General features: G+C 47.9%; 1 protein-coding gene across 2 annotated transcripts in view; it reads right to left on the reverse strand.

The window, feature by feature from the left end:
* The window catches only part of LYRM4 (LYR motif containing 4), a 190,016-nt gene that overhangs the window by 12,063 nt on the left and 163,128 nt on the right, over positions 1-14,825 (reverse strand). Inside the window, exon 4 of one of the 2 annotated variants that reach the window (XM_082413445.1) lies at positions 2,960-3,303. The exons of the other annotated variant lie outside the window; for it this stretch is intronic. The gene's annotated coding sequence lies outside the window, so the exon portion shown is untranslated. Of the gene's footprint in view, positions 1-2,959; positions 3,304-14,825 lie in introns of those variants that run through there. 2 annotated transcript variants of the gene reach the window in all.

A 14,825-nucleotide genomic window follows, 5' to 3' on the forward strand; every position in this document is an offset into this window, starting at 1 on the left:
GTAATTCACAAGGGACTCTGCAAAGTGCTGCCCACCGTGGCTGGTTGTCTCATCTCTGCCACGACCGAACTGTCCACTCGAGAGACACAGTGTCACCAACCAGAGGCCACAGCCCTGAGCCCGGGAGGCTGTGGAGCCCGAGGTCACAAGCTCACAGGCCGGGGACGGACTGCAGCTGTGGGGGGGTCGGCTGAGGGCGGGGCGTCATGGGGACGGGGCAGCCCTCCAGCTGGGGTGTCCTGTAGCCCAGGAGCGGACAGGTGGTCATCACTTCACTACGCTCAAGCCCATCAGTGCGTCCTGGACCGATTCCCACTTGTAGCCCAGGCACAGGACTGACTCAGTCTGCCAGGTCCTTGTAGTCGGGGGGTGTCTCCCTCAATGTTGTTTGTCTGACAATGTCTATCTCCCCTTTACTTTTGAAGGACAGTTTCACTGGATACAGAATTCTAAGTTGGTGAGTTTTTTCTATTTTGTTTGCATGATTCGTGAGACAGATGGAATTTTACCTTGTCCCACTAGAGGTAAGGTCTTTATTTCCTCTGCTTTCTTCAAGATTTTCTTTGTCCTTGATTTTTCTGCAGTTAGAATATGTCTTAGTGTAGATTTTTTTGGTATTTGCCTGCACAGTGTTCTCTGAGTTTCCTGGATCTGTGGTTTGGTGTTTATCATTAATTTGGGGAAATTCTCAGCCATTATTATTTCAAATATTTCCTCTGTTCCTTTCTCTCTTCTCCTTCTGGTATTCCCATTATGTGTATGTTACACCTTTTGTAATTCTCCCACAGTTCATGGATATTCTGTTCTGTCTCTTTCATGCTTTTTGTAATAGGGAAGAACAAATCTGACTCCATATTAGACCTGTTTCTTTTACTTTATCCTTTGCGGTTCTGTTGCTTTTGCTACAAGTTAATCACTAAAGGGATGTTGCCTATAACTTAAAGTATAAGAATGGCCCATTTCCTGGAACCTGGCCTCCCATGCCTGACCGTTAAGCTAAAATACCTTTGTTTAGCTCACAGGAAACATCCTGACCAGGCCCACCTGTGAATGCCTGCAAGAAAGAAGAAATTCCCCATCTGCTGGCTTTCCAAATAAAGCCACTATTCCTTGTCCCAACACCTCGTCTCTCTATCGATTGGCCTTTCGTGTGGTGAGCAGCGCAAGCTTGGACTCGGTAACATTTTTTTCTCTTTGATTTTCAGTTTGGGACTTTTCTGCTGATGTACCTTCAGGCTCACTGATTCTTTCCTCTTCGGTGTCTAGGTTATAATGAACCCATCAAAGGCGTTCTTCATTTCTGTTACATTGTTCTTGATTTCTAGCATTTCCTTTTGATTCTTTCTTAGATTTTCCATCTCTCTGTTTACATTACCCACCTGTTCTCACAAGTGTCCACTATCTCCATTAGAACCCTTAGCTTATTAATCATAGTTATTTTAATTCCTGGTCCAATAGTGCCAAAATTTCCACCATATCTGAGTCTGGTTCTGATGCTTCTCTGTCTCTTCAAGCTGCGTTTTTTGCCGTATAGTACACTTTGCAACTTTTTGTTGAAAGATAGACATGATGTCCTGGGTAAAAGTAAATACGCTTTTAGTGAGAGGCTTTGTTTGTATGGCTAGAAGTTAAGCTGTGTTTGCTCTTTGCTGTAGTAGTAGGTGTTAGGGGCTAAAATTTCCTCTGTGCCCTTGTTTTTGTCTCCCCTATCATCTCTGGGGTTTCCTAGAGTCTTTTTCTTAAATATGGTTTGCAGTTCTTTCCATTGTAATCTCCTGTGATTCTACAGGAGCCCTTTGATGAGGTGGTGAGGTGTCTATTAGACCTCACCATTCAGGGAGCCTGTGCCTAGGGCTGTGACCTGCACGAATGCTTCTCAGCTGACCACTCCACTCCCCTGTCCCCACTCAGGGGACACAGGAGGGTAGAGGAGGCTGCAGTTGGGCATTTCCTGTCCCCCAGGACTCTGAGGCTCTGGTAATTCCCAAAGTGGTTGGACTCTGGTGAAAGTTTCCTTGAGGAAGGGCTTATGATATGGCTTATATTTTTAAAAAAAAGGTACAAATGAACTTATTTACAAAACATGAGTCACAGATGTAGAAAACAAACTTATGGTTACTGGGGGGGGAATGGGGGTGGGGGAGGGATAAATTGGGAGACTGGGATTGACACATACACACCACTGTATATAAAATAGATAACTAGGGGCTTCCCTGGTGGTGCAGTGGTTAAGAATCCGCCTGCCAATACAGAGGACACAGGTTCGAGCCCTGGTCCGGGAAGACCCCACATGCCGCGGAGCAACTAAGCCCGTGCACCACAACTACTGAGCCTGTGCTCTAGAGCCCGAGAGCCACAAATACTGAGCCCGTGTGCCACAAATACTGAAGCCCGTGAGCCAAAACTACTGAGCCTGCACTCTAGAGCCCGTGAGCCACAGCTACTGAAGCCCACACGCCTAGAGCCCATGCTCCGCAACAAGAGAAGCCACCACAATGAGAAGCCCGCACACCGCAACGGAAAGTAGCCCCCGCTTGCCGCAACTAGAGAAAGCCCGTGCGCAGCAACGAAGACACAACGCAGCCAAAAATAAATAAATAAATAAATAAATTTAAAAAATAAAATAAAATAGATAACTAATAAGGACCTACTGTATAGCACAGGGAAGTCTTCTCAATATTCTGTGATGATTTATATGGGAAAAGAATCTAATAAAGAGTGGATAGGGACTTGCCTGGCGGTCCAGTGGTTAAGACTCCTCGCTTCCACTGCAGGGGGCACAGGTTCGATCCCTGGTCGGGGAACTAAGATCCTGCATGCCAGGTGGCACGGCCAAAAAAATGAATAAATAAATTAATTAATTAAAAAAAGAGTGGATATATGTATAACCGATACACTTGGCGGTAGAGCAGAAACTAACGCAACATTGTAAATCAACTATACTCCAATAAAAATTAAAAAAAGAAAGAACAGAATGCTCTGGGCTTATTTCCAAAGGGCTACCCCTCCCCTCCCGTGTGGAAATGTGGAAAGCAGGAGAGAGTTTTTCTTTAATGCTCAGCCTGAACAGCCAGAGGGGCTCCTGGAGGTGGGCTCACAAAAGTGTGGGGTGCCTCAGGTAAGACTGGCCTCTCTTAATTTTTAATTTTCAAGCTTGTGCGCACTGAGCCTCCAGCAACTTGCCAATTCACATTTTCCTTCTCCAGTACTGGCTCTGGTGCTAGCTTCTGCGCGGAGCTATGATTCCTGGTAGTCCCCTGTCCCCAGTTTTGGAGGTAGCGGTTTGCCCTGGACTTCAGTTCTCTGAGGAATCCAAGAAAAGTTATTGATTTTCAGTTTGTTCCACTTTTTTGCTGTTGTGAGACAAGAGGGACAGGTCAGGCTGGAAACCAGGTCTCATTTAGTTTTTTCCCAAGTTTTTTTTTTTTTTTCCTATGACAAATGCTGCTGCATCCTTACATATGACTTTTTTTTTTTAAAGGGAACGCTATTTATTTATTTATTTTTGGCTGTGTTGGGTCTTCGTTTCCGTTTAAGGGCTTTCTCTAGTTGCGGTGAGCGGGGGCCACTCTTCATCGCGGTGCGCGGGCCTCTCACTGTCGTGGCCTCTCCTGCTGCGGAGCACAAGCTCCAGACGCGCAGGCTCAGTAGCTGTGGCTCACGGGCCTAGTTGCTCCACGGCATGTGGGATCTTCCCAGACCAAGGCTCGAACCCGTGTCCCCCGCATTGGCAGGCAGACTCTCAACCACTACGCCACCAGGGAAGCCCCTTTACATATGTCTTTTGAGGCACATGGGCCTGCAGTTCTGTTACACCAGGAGTGAAATACCTGGTCCTAGGATATGCTGATTTTCAGATCTACCACACAGTGCCAAGCACGGTAGACTCCCCGAGCTGTCACTGAGACCCCCCTGCTCCCCATCCTCACCAACACTTGCTGCTGCCAGTCTTTCTAATCTCAGCTGTTCTAGAGGGTGTGTATAAAATCTCACTGTGATTTTAGTTTGAATTTACATGATTTTTAAGGAAGTTGAAGACCATTTGGATAGCTTCTTTTGTAAATTACATGGTCAGGTCTTCTACCCATTTTTCTATTAAATTGTGCTTTCTACTTATTGATTTATAGGAGTTCATTACATATTGTGGACATGAGCCCTTTGTCAGTTTTGTGTTGTCCCACTTGCTGATTGTCTCTTCACTCTCAATGATATCTTTTAATAAACAAATTCTTAATTTGAGCGTAGTCCAATTATCAGTCTAGGGGACTTCCCTGGTGGTCTAGTGGGTAAGACTCCGCGCTCCCAATGCAGGGGGCCCCGGTTCCAACCCTGGTTGGGGAACTAGATCCTGCATGCATGCCACAGTTAAAAGTCCGCACGCTGCAACGAAGATCCCGCATGCCGCAATGAAGACCCGGTGCAGCCAAAATAAATAAATAAATATTAAAAAAACAAAACAAACAAACAAACCAAATTATCCATCTCTTCCCATATAGCTGCTGGGTTTTTTTTTTTTTTTTTTTTTTGTGATCTGTTTAAGAATTCTTTCCCTACCTCTAGATCATAAAAAAATTGATCTTAAGAAAGTTTATTTTTTAACATTGACATTTAAAGCTACATTCTTTCCAGGGACTTCCCTGGCGGTCCAGTGGTTAAGATGCCATACTTCCAATGCAGGGGGCGCAGGTTCGATCCCTGGTTGGGGAACTAAGATCCCACAAGCTGCATGTTGTGGCCAAAAAAAACAAAAACAAAAACAAAACAGCTACATTCTTTCTGGAATTAATTTTTGTGGATGATATAAGATCGATTTCAAGACTTGCCTTTTTACATGTGGCTAGCCAAATGACCCAGCACCTTTATTTTGTTTTAGTGTATTTTTATCACTAATCTGCAGTACTTCCTTTGTCATATATCATATAGCCACATGTGTGGGTTGGTTTGGGGGCTCTGGTCTTTTCCACAGGTCTATTTTTTATTCTTCTTTCATTATTACTGCCCTAATTCCTGTAGTTTTGTATTGCATTTTGCATCTATGGAGTAGTTTCTCTTATTTAGTTGTTCTTCTTTAACAATGTCTTGGCTTTTTTAGGCCCTTTGCAGCTCATAGAGGTTTTAAAATCAGACTGTCAACTTCTGTTTTTAAAACATTGCTGGGATTTTCATTTATTTAGTATTAATTTTTAACTGAATTTTATTTTCACAATGGTCCTTTCCTCTGTTTCTGATTTTTACTATTATAATTATGACATTTAGTAGGTGATGACAGCAGGATTACAAACTATCAGAAAGCAGGGACAGTATTTTGTATAATCTTTTAAGTGTTAAACATGTCCTACAAAAAGAAAGTCCTTTCAGATAACGTTTATAACTTGTCATTACAATAGATTTGTTAGGCTAACCATCCAATCAAGATTGGTGGGTCAATCTGGCATTTTACAGGAATCTCCAAATCCTGGGAGGGAGAGATGGAGCTCTCGATAATTTCCACTGATACAAACGATTTCAGGGTTCTCAAACTCCCAGAGGTCTGTGGACATGTTCTCAATGGGCCCAGGTTCCTCAAAAATATTTTTAAATGTCTTATTTTAGATGATAATCTAAGAAACTTGAGATATGTATATTCTGGATCTTTTAGGTGACCTTTATTTTTATAACCAAGTCGTGTAATTTCTATGCCCAAAATTATAACAAGGAAATCCAGAAATCCATATGTAAATTTTTTGATGTGTCCTTATCAAGAGTCACAGATTCACCAAAACCCTGCAAACCTCACTTCACCTGGCTGACCTGAGATAACTACTGGATGGGGGCTTCAAGTCTCGCAGTGTTTTCTGTATCAGTGAGCTGCCGAATCATCTACCAGACTTTAACAGTGATTGACATCATCATTATTTTAAATACGAGGATAGATTACCGCAATATAAGAGTAAAATATGGCTTCCGGTCTCACAAATGTACAAATATGACAAATATTTTAGTTTCTGCATAATAAATGTGTTTCCTGAGACCACCACAACCGTTCCACCAGAGCAGGCGTGAAGCAGCCCACACACTGCACTCGGCCTGTGAGCCCATCAGGGTCCGAGGTTGAGCTGGACATAGGAGTGGCCTCCAGGAGACTCTGCCTGCTGGTTCACTTCCGGGGGGACAGGGGGTGAGACGCCTCTTCTCCCCGTGAAGCTGCCCTGTGGCCCAATAGCCCGGGTGCCCGCCCTCACTGTGGAGATCACGACCCGTCTACACTGGGAGCAGTTGGGGTGGGAGTGGGGAGGGGCTGTATCTACTCATTACACGGAGAAGCGTCCGGGGCCAAGGATGGGGGAGACTGGTTGAGGAAGCAGAGCAAGCAAACTGGGTCACATACAGAAGCAGAGTCGGCGACAGCTCAGAGGTGTGACTCTGCCCACTTTAAACGAAGCGATGTCGGTGAGTGCAATGTCTGGGCACAGGCCGAGGTTTGACTTTGGGCTCAGAACCTTTTGGTCTGGGGAGTGACCAGGCCGTCACCTGATGGCCCCAGTCCAGGGTCGATGCTCCGGGTAACAGGGTCTCCCCAGGAATCTAGGCCGTTCCCGGTTCTAGGGGATGAGAGGGCTGAGAGCAAGAGCAGGAAAGAGCCCCATTCATGGGCTGTGCTTTGGGGGTTTTCATGGAGCTGTTTTAAAGGAACTGCTTTGTGAGCAGTGATACAGCTGGGGCAGGAGAAGTACTGATAAATCAGAGCTGGAAATAGGGCAGGGCCTTCCATGCTGGCCTGGGGCTGAGTAACTCAGGGGATGCTGGCTGAGGCAACGAGTCTTTTGTGATGGAAACTGGTGGCTCCTCTGGCTGTAGGGCCTGAGGTCTCATCATAATCACTGGGCTTATGAAAGCTTCATATCAATCCAAAAGTTAAAATACCTTCTGCTAATTATTTGTTGAGAAGGAAAAGGAAGAAGCCTCAATGGGCAAGACCATTAATTATTAATACTATTATTGTGGCATTATTCTGACTCATTTGTTTAAAGTTGGAGTTAAATTGCCGTTTTCAGTGTTTGAATTGCTGATTTGGTTGCCTAAGGTCTTTCATTCATTCTTTTTTTTTTTTTTTGCTTCTCTCTAGTTGTGGCTCACGGGCTTAGTTACCCCGTGGCATGTGGGTTCCTAGTTCCCTGACCAGGGATCGAACTCTCGTCCCCTGCATTGGAAGGCAGATTCTTAACCACTGCGCCACCAGGGAAGTCCCTCACATATATATATTTAAAGCAGCAACTCATTTATTTAGATTAAGGAAAACAAATGAAAATAAGCAGAATGTTGTAGACCCACTTATTCAGTGTTCAGTGATATCAGACGTCCTTAACGTTCAACCATAAGTAATTCTGATAAAGGACCCACTGGCGGTGCATTTAGATGTTGCATAAATGAGATCCGTCTGTTAATTCCTGAAGGCTTCACCCAAACATTTAGAGCAGCTCAAAATAAACAAGCCAAGGAGGCAAGTCTTCTCAAAACTGGGGAGGTGATGTGCTCCAGAGACCTGGATCGCAGAGGGCTTTGAAAGGACCCTCCTTGGAATGATCCACTTAACCTTCCAGGTGTCAGCGCTGCCTCTGTGGACTCAGAGAGGAGCATCGCGTGCCCACAGGCCTTCTGAGGAAGCAGCCGTGCCTTCCCGCCACTCCGGCTCACGGGGCAGGTGCTGGGCCCAAGGGCAGCTAACTTATAGGATGACCTCCGTCTTAGGAGGTGGACTGGGGCGAGGTCTCTGCCCGGCAGGAAGGAGAGTAACTATCTGAAGCAATCGCATCCTTTCTCTGTAGGGACCTGAATGTGAGACCTAACGGGACCCTCAGCACTTGCCAGTCTGCAGGAGCATAAAGGAGGCGAGGAGAAGAGGGGCAGCAGGGACAGGTCAGGACAGCCCATGACCAAGCAGAGGCTGCAGGAGCCAAGTGCCCACGACAGCAGCTCCTGAAGCAGCAGATGCCCCCTCCCGGGGAGACAGCCAGTCGCTGAGCCCCGGAGCGGCTGTCCGAGGCCAGACCCGGCTGTGCACAGACAGCCTTCCTTCCTGGCCCCAACTGCCTCTTCCCCTTCCTGCTTCCTTAGCTCACCTGAAGAGCCTAATTAACACAGGTGTGCGTTGAGCCCTCTCTGGCTTCAATATTCCAGAATTATATTGAGCACAGTAAAAACTCGCTAACTCAGACAGATTGCTCCAAACTTCTACTTATTCCATTTGGATTAAGCTGAAGTTTATTTTGCTCAGCAAAATTCTATTACAGAGAGCTCAAATTGAAAAGAGAGGGCAGAGCAATTATTTTAAATATTTCAGAGAACAAGCCATTAATTTAACATGTTAATTTCAAACTATTTTATCTGTTTATTAAAAATTTATGACCCGGGAACTTCAATTAGGTAGAATGAATAGATATTGTTAACCTTTATGCTTTTCTTTTCAATGAATATGTACTGATCCTCTCTATGGGCCAGGCTCTGTGCTAAGAACCAGAGCACAGAAGCATGGAATCAATCAAGTATGGCATAGTAGTGTGTGTTACTTTTAAAAATAAAGTGAAAGTACACCAGAAGAAATATCTTTGATTGTTGGTTTTGGCCGCCCATCTCTCTCACACACACAAACACACACACACACACACACACAGAGGTATATAAAGGGCCTCGCCCCGCAGCAGCTTAGACACTGGTGGGGGAGACAGTCAAACACGCGCGTGACCACCCTGCTGAGATGATGCTGAGACAGAGGGGGACGTGGTGTGTTAACAAACCCGGAGGAGGAGCGTCTCCAGGGTGGGATCCAGAGAGAGCCCCTCGGGATGACTGGAGCTGAGCCTCCAGGGTGAGCCTAGGTGGCCTGGTGGAGAGGAGGAGAGGGCACCAGGCCACCACAAAGAGTTCAGTGGGCCTGGAGCCCACGTGGCAGGAACAGTGAGAAGCACGGTTGGCTCTCAATACCGCAGTCGCGTTCCGGGAACTTGCTGCCAACCCTGGAGGGTGAAGGCTGAACTGCTGCTCCTGGGAAGTGTGGGGTCCGGTTCCTGGGAGCCTCTGGTCACATTCTGTCAACCAAAACTTGGTTTGTGTTCTCCGGGCTCGTGTGCCAGGTCTTCAAACAACAAGCCTGGGTGGCGTGGACCGCCTGCTCTTCCGCAGGCCCTTCACCTGGATGACAGCAGGTATTTCCATCCGCAGGTGTAACGTTTCTGCCAGGTCACCTGCAAACATGAGTCAGCCACCGCAGCTCAGAAGGGTGTGGTACCCAGATGCCCACAGCCATGTCCCTGTGGCCATGACTGTCTTCCACGACGCTTCCCTGGCCATGAATGTCTTCGGCTTTCCTCACGATGATGCTCACGATGATTTTTTTTTAATCAGTTGTCACCTCATGAATCCACAGACTTAGCCGCCTTTCCATCTCTTCCATCACTTCATCATGCGCTGCCTTTAGTGCTTTCTGGAGGAGCGTCATTACAGGAATTCTCTCTTCCTCTTTGTGGGTGTGCTGTTGACTCATCAGCCCTGACCTCACAGCCAACAGCACTGCAGCTCACGCCTGAACGAAGCTCATCTCACACACGCATTTTCCCCATAAGGCAGGTCACAGCCTTCCTGCTCTTAGGGACACTGGACAGGACTTCAGCACTAGGCCTGGGGGCTATTTAAACAGCAAAATCACCCAGAAAAAGCACAAAAATACAAAACACATGGCACTGGCTAGACAGTAGAAAGGACAGTTGTTTACAGTATGAGCTGTAAGGTCTGAGGAGCTGACCCGAGGGCCATTCTGGTCTGCAGGTCCTGGCGTGGGGCTGGGCGGGGGGGTGAGGGAGGGATTGAGGGTTGAGGACCACCCCCCAGGTTCCTGGGATGGGCAAGAGAGCACGCAGGGCAGGGGGCGGGAGCTCTGGCCTTGAAGCAGAGACGTTTAGCGCAAATCCAATGCACCACTCACTGCCGTGTTGCCTTAGATCTCTCCCTAACTTCTCTGTGTGTCACTTTTTTCACCTCTCGTGTATAGCTTCTATGTAATGGGAAAATAACACTGCTCAGAGTTGCTTTGAGGTTGAAATGAGTGCTGGTGCTTTTCACTTAAATAAGGAAAATAGGCGAAGTGGCAGCATTTGGGGTGGGAGGAGGAGGAGACCCGCTGGACACGGTACGTGAACGTGCCTGTGGGCATCCGTGTACCACATCCAGTTGGCAGGTGACATGACCCTGAAGGCAGAGATGTCAGCTGGCAGTTATTAGCAGGTAGGCAGCTGCTACAGCCATGAAGACTGGGTAGCTCCAGCATCAGAGGTCCAACCAACATTTAAGAAGAGGGCCCGACGGAGACGGAGGAAAAGCAGCAGAAGGAGACGGAGAACCGGGGGAGGCAGGACAATGGGAGGCGGGACAGTGGGAGGCTGGACAGCAGGACAGTGGGAGGCTGGACGGTGGGAGGTGGGACAGCGGAAGGCTGGGCAGCGGGAGGCGGGACAGCAGGACAGTGGGAGGCGGGGCAGTGGGAGGCGGGACAGTGGGAGGCGGGACAGCAGGACAGCGGGAGGTGGGACAGTGGGAGGCGGGACAGCGGGAGGCGGGACAGTGGGAGGGGGGACAGTGGGAGGCGGGACAGTGGGAGGCGGGACAGCAGGACAGTGGGAGGCTGGACAGTGGGAGGCGGGACAGCAGGACAGTGGGAGGTGGGACAGTGGGAGGCGGGACTGCAGGACAGTGGGAGGCGGGACAGTGGGAGGGGGGACAGTGGGAGGCAGGACAGCGGGAGGCGGGACAGTGGGAGGCAGGAGAGACGAGCTCGAGCAGAAAGGGGGCTGAGTCAGGGTTCTGAGCAGCACAGAGCTTTCGAGCTGGAAGGGACCCGTGAGCTCTTTTAGTTGAATCCCCTAATCTATCCTGATGAAGAGATCGAGATCCAGAGAGGTGAACTGAGTTGCTTGAGGCCACACTGTGATTTTGTAGCAGGAGACCCTAATTCCTAAGGAATAATAAAATACATTTCTTTAACAAATATTCTGAATTCAAAATTGTTCCTCTCGGGCTTCCCTGGTGGCGCAGTGGTTAAGCATCCGCCTGCCAATGCAGGGGACATGGGTTCGAGCCCTGGTCCGGGAAGATCCCACATGCCGCGGAGCAACTAAGCCCGTGAGCCACAACTACTGAGCCTGTGCTCTAGAGCCCACGAGCCACAACTACTGAGCCCACACGCCACAACTACTGAAGCCCGCGCTCCTAGAGCCCGTGCTCCGCAACAAGAGAAGTCATCGCAATGAGAGGCCTGCGCACCGCAACGAAGAGTAGCCCCCGCTCGCCGCAACTAGAGAAAGCCCGCAAGCAGCAACAAAGACCCAACACAGACAAAAAAAAAAAAAAAAAAATTGTTCCTGTTAAGTCACACTGTACTTTTTCCCAATTTGACAAAATTAGTGAGATGTTATTGACATGAGAACAGCTATTAACCTCTCCATGTACTAAGGGGCTGTATAGTCAACCAAACTGTGCCTCTTACATCTATTTACAGTGTACATTTAATAAGTCATGCTCTAAAAAGTTTTTTAAAAATTAGGAGTCATAACTCGTGTTAAAAGTCAGACAACAGATCCAAAATGGAGTTACTTATGCTAAGCCCCATGTCACCAAACAGAGACTTAATCACAGTTTACCCCTCTCCCAGAAATGGAATTTCGACCAATCAGGAATCGCCTGGCCAGCACCACTTAGGTCATCTGCCTGATAGACCCCTGCCATCCCCTAAAGGAAAGTAAGCTTACAATAACCAACCCTGCTTTTGGCCTGGTATAACTTCCTTGTTCCTGCTCCCTTCTGCCTTTAAAATCTCATCTTGTGCAGCTCCTCAGAGCTCCTTCCTACCTGCTGGATTGGATGATGCCCAATCCATGAATCATGGAAAAAAGCCAATAAAATCTTTAAGATTTACTCAGTTGAGTTCTGTTTTTTAACACTCGAACTGTGTATTTTAATATACGTAAATGATACCTCAATAAAACATAGGTTTAAGACAGAGCAAATGAAAAGTTTAGCTGTTTAGGGGGCTTCCCTGGTGGCGCAGTGGTTGAGAATCTGCCTGCCAATGCAGGGGACACGGGTTCGAGCCCTGGTCTGGGAAGATCCCACATGCCGCGGAGCAACTGGGCCCGTGAGCCACAATTACTGAGCCTGCGCATCTGGAGCCTGTGCTCCGCAACAAGAGAGCTCGCGATAGTGAGAGGCCCGTGCACCGCGATGAAGAGTGGCCCCCGCTCGCCACAACTAGAGAAAGCCCTCGCACAGAAACGAAGACCCCAAACAGCCATAAAAAAAAAAAAAAAAGTATATACAAATCTATGCATATATCAATATATACCAGCAGGGAGAAAAAGCCACAATTATCGATGAACAAAGAGAGAAAATCTCTTTCATAGAAAATTATTTTGATCGATCAAAATAATAAAAAAATTTTGCAACTGATCTTTTTTCACTTAATTGTTTAATGTCATTTGGGCTCTGCCTAACTCATATAAAATTGAACGTGATGTAAATAGTAGGAAACTATAACAACTGCTGGCTTTTGCCTACAGAATAAAGAGAACCAAATGATGAGATTGTCCTGAAGATAAGCCATGTCATTTATTCAAAAGTCACTTGGCTTCAGGAATCCAGGAGTTGCCGTGACAGGGCTTTGCATTTCTAGAGTCCACAGCGCTACGACTCAGGGCTCCTCAGTCTCAGCACTACTGCGACTTGGGGCATCTGCATCATTCTTTGCTGTGGGGCCGTCCTGTGCATTGTATGATGTTCGCAGCACCCCTGGCCTCTACTCACTAGAAGCCAGTGGCACTCCCTACCCCAACTGGTGGCAACCAAAAGCATCTCCAGACATTGCCAAATGGCCCCCAGCGAGGACCACGACAGCATTTCTGGGCTAGGGTGGGCCCGCTTTTACACGTCCTGGGGACACAGGTCCATAGACAGCAGCGAGTCTGTGCACAAACTGGCATTTCCCAGCAGGTGGGCAGATGCAGCAGCCCCTCAGCGCTTGGACCCCGCTCCCCTTCCCCAGCCAGAAGCAGGGGCACAGGTGGGGCTGCTTGCATGGCACCTGGCAGGAGCTGGGGTCATGGGCAAGTCTTGTCTGTTCAAGGCACTGTCCCTCCTCCCAGGACCCTTGACTCACCTCCCCGTGCCCTGCAGCTGGAACAGCCTTTTGATTGTCCCTCAGTTCCTCAAACTAATTATATAAAAAGTTTTCTCTATGATTAGTTAATATTATAAACATGTTGACATTTTGCTAAACAAACAAAAACCTGATAAAAGATAGCCTATCTTTGAGTTTTCTATTTTCATATGTACGGAACTTGAAAATTAGACTGAATGCATAGAGGAACAAAGGAAGTGACATCACCAAGCTGGAAGGGGTCTTAGGGCTGAGCTTCCAACACAATCACACACATTTCAAAGTCTCGGTGGCTGCACTTGGCGATTGGTGCCATATTGGAAGCGCAGACATGGAGAATCTCTGTCACCACGGCAAGCTGTCAGATGCACTGTCTCAGAGAATACCTAGGTCACGGGCCTTATTTTATAGCTGAGCCACTAGGTCCTAGAGGATGTATAAAATAATCTACCTAAAGAGAAGCCGTGAGCTCAGGGCAGAACCAGCACTGGAGACCAGACCAGTGAAATTCACTCCTGTGCCCTTTCCCGCGTGCCGCCTCACTGTAGGTCCAGACCTGGAATGCCTCATGAGGTTTTGGTCTTGTGGCTTAAAAACTGGGGTCAGTGGGGAAAACAATCACAAATAGTTAAGAAGATGGACCAACGCTGAAGTTTTACTCCAGTTCAATAACCACATGCCTGTCTGCCTGCCATGTACTAGGAACCCTGTCCCAGTGGGGGACACAGACTGAAAACCACTCAGCATCAGTACCAAGTAGTCAGAACATAGGTAAAAGTAAGCACAGGGCCCTGCCTAGGATGGGAGGGGCGGGGAAGAGTGGTTAGGATGGAGGTGGCATCAGAGCAGAGAAGGCGGGAAGGTGATCAGGATGGAGGGAGCTGCGTGCCTAAGACACGGAGGACCAGACAGGATGGTGGTCTGGGCTGTTTCCGTGACAGCGCCCAAATCTACATCTCAGGACAGACTGCTGCCTCTGCCCGCTGGCCACACCCCCCCCCCCCCCACCGTGGAAGTCCCACCTCAAGGCAGCCCTCCCTGCACAGACGCCCCCTCTCATCCCACGGCTCCCACTCAATCTGCTTCTCATCTTCTGTACCCGCCTTGCTCAGTGGCACTGCCGTCCACACAGGCTAACACTTCTGGAGCCTAAGAACCAGACTCCTCTCTCTCTCATGCCCAAGATCCAACCTGTCACTAAATTCTATTCCTTTTCTTTGAAAGCTCTAGAAGCAAAAGGGTAGTGGCAGTAATGCCCCTCAGGCAACGGAGGGTATCCCCCCCACCCCACCCTGCACAGGGAAGTTGTAGGCTATAATGCCCTAAGGGTCAATGGTGGCCTCTGTGTTTTGGGATAAACACCCCAAGGGCATTCCCTTCCTTTTCATATACAAAAAGGAAAGAGGGAATCTGATAAATGTGATGCCCAAGGGCAGGTGGGTTCATCAAACTCTCCTTTAAGGCCTTAGAGCCTATGTAGTCCTATTCTTCCCATAAAATTAGGTCAGGGTCTTTATTCTTTAGTAAAACATACAGAGGCTTGGCCATAAAAGAGAAATTTGGAATCCAATTAGAGCAATAACCAACTAGCCCAAGAAAACCTCACAGTTGGCACTTAGTTTTGGGTTTTGGGAAACTTAGGACA

This window comes from Balaenoptera physalus (assembly GCF_965194825.1).
Source record: "Balaenoptera physalus genome assembly, chromosome: 11".
Lineage (NCBI taxonomy): Eukaryota > Metazoa > Chordata > Mammalia > Artiodactyla > Balaenopteridae > Balaenoptera > Balaenoptera physalus.